General features: G+C 58.2%; 1 pseudogene; it reads left to right on the top strand.

Moving 5' to 3' along the window:
* On the top strand, positions 1-176 carry LOC130327838 (U2 spliceosomal RNA; annotated as a pseudogene).
* The last annotated feature ends 4,361 nt before the right edge of the window (positions 177-4,537 follow it).

Genomic DNA, 4,537 nt, shown 5'->3' with positions numbered 1-4,537 from the left:
ATCGCTTCTCGGCCTTTTGGCTAAGATCAAGTGTAGTATCTGTTCTTATCAGTTTATCAGATACTTACCTGGCAGGGGAGATACCATGATCACTACGGTCTGAAGAACTCCAAGCATTGTGGTAGAGATTTTGCGTAGTACGATTGCAGTACTTTTCGTTCTTATTAGAACCGCATTTCTCTAGAGCATACCACCTGAAGATCGTCTCCTGCCTGCCTCGGAACATCTGAAGAAGGAGAAGATCTTGAAGACTGCAGCTCCGGAAGAAGCCGACGAAGAACCTGGAAGAAGGGAATCGGCGGTGAATTCCGGAACAGCGGCGAAGAGGAAGGCGGCGCAGAATCTTTTCGAAGAAACTCGCTGCCTCTGGAGAAGGATTTGCATAGCTCCTCCCACCGGGACCGGATCTGCATAGCTCCTCCCACCCGGGAAAGAAGACTTTGCGAAGCCTCTCTCCACAAGCAAGCAAGGAAGCGGAAAAGAGCCTGCTGGAAGAAGCCATGGCCTCAACCAGCAAGTCCACCCAGGAGGCTGCAGGGCAAGGCCTGGAGGTCCAGCCCCAACCACAGCAAGCTTCAACCTCCACCACGGCAAGGCAGAAGGGCGGCAGAATTCCTAACCTGGAAGCTCCAACCCTGGAGCCCTGGATGAGGCAGACTGTTGCCTTGAAGCTCAAGCCCGTGGACGGAAGGGTGCCGGACATGTCCCACGACGTGTTCTGCAAGAAGATGCTGGCGGATCAAGGCTTCCCCACGGCTGACACCCTGGGAATAGCAACCTTCTTTTCGGGAATCTTCTACATCACCTTTGCCACCATTGGGACCTGTAGAAGATACTGGGAGGTGGTGAAAGCGGCGAGTCCCGAATCCCCTTTCTCTCGCTTTGTGGGCAACTGCCTTATTCAAAGAGAGGAGAGGCGGGTGACGGTCTCAATGCGGAACCCACACACCCCAGGCACGGACATCTCGACCTTCCTGAAGCGCTTCTGCACCGTGGTGAGGGAGCCCACCCGCATCCTGAACTCACTCGGATACTGGACCTGCAAGTGGTCTGTGGTCGTCAGACTCAACAAGAACCCTGCTTCTCCAGACGGACTACAGCACCTGCCAACGACATTTTCCTTGGGCAACTCCACAGGACTTATCTTCTACCCGGACATGCCGCAGACCTGCAGGAGATGTGGCAAGATGGGCCACGAGGGCAAGGACTGTACGGAGGATGCCTGCAGGTATTGCCGTGTGACAGGTCACACGACCAAGGACTGCCCCAAGAGCAAGACCTGCAACCTCTGCGGACTGGCAGCCCACAGCTACAAGGACTGCCCCCAGAGGGAGAGAACATGGGCATCTGTGGCAGCGAGAGCACCGAAGCCAGCCCCAGCTCCGGAGCCAACACCACGGATGGCCAAGCCGACCAAGGAGGGTAAGAAGGCGAAAGCCACCACCCCTGCCCCGTCCCGCCCCTCCCCTGCCCCTCCCGCCCCATCCCCTGCCCCTCCCGCCCCATCTCCTGCCCCATCCCGCCCCACCCCTGCCCCATCCCGTCCCACCCCTGCCCCATCCCGTCCCACCCCTGCCCCTCCTGCCCCATCCCGTCCCACCCCCGCCCCTCCTGCCCCATCCCGCCCCACCCCTGCCCCCCCTGCCCCATCCCGCCCCACCCCTGCCCCCCGTACCCCACCCCGGCCCACCCCTGCCCCCCGTACCCCACCCCGGCCCCCCCCTGCCCCGTCCTCCCCTGCCCGGCCCACCCCTGCCCCGTCCTCCCCTGCCCGGCCCACCCCTACCCCGTCCTCCCCTGCCCGGGCACTCTCTCCTGCCCCCCGCCCCACCCAGCCTCCTTTCTCTCCTGGCCCAGCAGCACCTAACCCCCCTCCAGCTGCTGGTGCCCGCCCTTCGGAGGACTTTCCTGTGCTTCCTCCCCCAGGTACCATACAGAGGAAGAGGAAAGGAAGGGACAACGTATCAGAAGAGTCCCACAAAAGAAAGATAATCGAGACCTGCGAGACCCCTCAAGCTTCAGATGAGGAGGAGGAGATGGAGCAGGTCTGCGAGAGCCTTGAAGCTTCAGAAGGAGAGGAGGTGATGGAGCAGGCCCAAGTGGAGCAGGTCCAAGCAGAGCCAGTCCAAGCTCAATCTATGGAGGAGCTGCTGCAGGACCCAGAGGTTAAGAAAATCCTGGACACTCCGTCCAACACGGTCTACGACGAGTTCTTGGAAGGGCGCTACGAGAAGCCACAGGAGCCGACAGGCGCCAGAGAAGAGGACCCGTCCGACCAGACTGGTAACTAGTATCAGAACTAACCTCTCTTTTTATTCCCATGGCTGATCTCAACATCTTCTGCATTAATGTGAGGAGTATTAGAGCTTGGTTTAGATTTCAGACTGTTCTTACGTTCTTAGATTCCCAGAGGTGTGATGTTTACATGTTGCAGGAATGTGCTTTGTCTGCTTCTAGGTCTTACAACCATCTGGCCAGGCAGTGGCCTCACGGCCCTTCCTACTGGTCTGGTGGGGGCGACAATAGGTCTGCGGGGGTGGCCATCCTGATCAGGGGAGGTAACTTTGCACTTGATTCCGTCCGGGAGCTCGTCTGTGGCAGACTTCTTGTCGCAGACGGTTCCTGGGCGGGTGAGCCCGTGCGGCTCATCAGCGTGTATGCCTCCCCTGAGAGGGATGTCCGACTGGAGGTTCTCCAGGCCCTGCGGGCTGAACTCGCCACCACTAGAGCAGTAGTGTTGGGTGGTGACTTCAACTGCCCCATTGAGGTGGACGGGCGCAGTTCTGGCACATCCGCCAACCTGGACGTGACGTCTAAACTGCTGATTGAGATGGTGACGGAGGCATCCTTGCAGGACGTTGTCGGGTCCATCGGGAACGGCTCCGTAAACTATACGTGGAGCCGCCCCGATGGCTCGCTCCGTTCTCGGATAGACTTCATCTTCACTTCGAGAGCAGTCAGAAAGGTGTCGTACTCTATGGTCCCCTGCTTCTTCTCTGACCACAGGGCCATTCGATTCCGGGGGACTCTGGGCCATGGATTCCCACCTGGCCCGGGCTCCTGGAAGTTGAATTGTGCCCTGTTGGAGCAGAGGGAGGTCATGGAGGAACTTAGGGATGCTTACCTTGTATGGCGAAATGACAAATGTCTGTTCAAGTGCATCAGCGATTGGTGGGAATATGTTAAAGTCGAATTCCGTTGTTTCTTTCAGGCAAAAGGCAGACAACAGGCGTGTGCGAAGAAGTGGGACTTGAGGAAACTGCAGCGCGAGCTGCGGTCCCTGCAGGACCTGCTCCAGTGTGGCTGGGACGTCAGGGAGGAGCTGGAGGAGACCAAAAAGAGCTTGAAAAGGCACTTTGAGGAGGAATCCAAGCGAATCGTCTTTCGTTCCAAGGTGGAGAACCTGGAGAAGGGTGAGAAATGTAACTCTTTCTTTTTCAGGAAGCTCCATGCCGGCCACACGCCCCTGACTGAGCTACGAGATGAGACCGGACACATGAGGAGCGGCAAGGAGGAAGTGATGGGGGTCGTCCACGACTTCTACAGCAACCTCTACGCCCCCAAGTCATCCGACCCCGAAGCCGCCGAGAGGTTCCTGTCAGGTGTCACTAACGTTGTTGATCCCGCAGGTGCGGCGGCTATGGACGATCCCTTGACGGTGGGGGAGCTGCTCTCTGCCGCTAAATCCTTTAAGCCCGGCAAGACCCCGGGCAGTGACGGTCTCCCGGCCGAGCTCTACGTAGCGCTGGGTGACCTGATCTGTCCGGACCTGTTGGAGGTGTACGAGGAGATGGTGGTGGGGGGCAGAATGCCTCAGTCGTTGAGGGAAGGGATGATCACGATCTTGTATAAGCGGAAGGGGGAGAGATGTGACCTGAAAAACTGGCGTCCCATCTCTCTCCTGAACGTGGACTACAAGATCCTCGCCAAGGTGCTGGCCAACAGGCTGAAACCTGTCATGGGGCAGATCGTCCATCCGGACCAGACCTGCAGCATTCCTGGCCGCAGGATTGCCGACAGCCTTGCCCTTGTGAGAGACACGGTCCATTACATCCAGGACCGCGGGGGCCGCGCCGCCCTGGTCAGCTTAGATCAGGAGAAGGCGTTCGACCGTGTCTCCCACGCATTCATGGACAGGGTTTTGCGCAGGCTGGGTCTGGGGAAGATGTTTTGCTCTTTTGTTAACGTTATGTATTTTGACATTTACAGCACGGTGTTGGTGAACGGCTGGAAGACTGACCCCTTTCCTATTCTTTCAGGGGTTAGACAAGGCTGCCCTCTTTCACCTCTCCTTTTTGTTTGTGTTATAGAGCTCTTCGCTGAGACTATCCGGCAGAATGGAGAGATCAGAGGGATCACCGCACCAGGACCAGATCGCCACGAGGTCAAGTGCTCGCTCTACATGGACGACGTGACCGTCTTCTGCGCTGACCAGCGTTCGGTGACTGCACTCGTCCAGACCTGCGAGGACTTCGGCAGAGCTTCGGGGGCAAAAGTCAACTGCGGGAAGTCGGAGGCCATGCTCTTCGGGGAATGG

The sequence above is a fragment of the Hyla sarda genome, unplaced genomic scaffold (genome assembly GCF_029499605.1).
Source record: "Hyla sarda isolate aHylSar1 unplaced genomic scaffold, aHylSar1.hap1 scaffold_303, whole genome shotgun sequence".
NCBI lineage: Eukaryota > Metazoa > Chordata > Amphibia > Anura > Hylidae > Hyla > Hyla sarda.
Note: the sequence above shows the minus strand (reverse complement) of the source record. Positions and strands in the feature narration are given on the sequence as shown.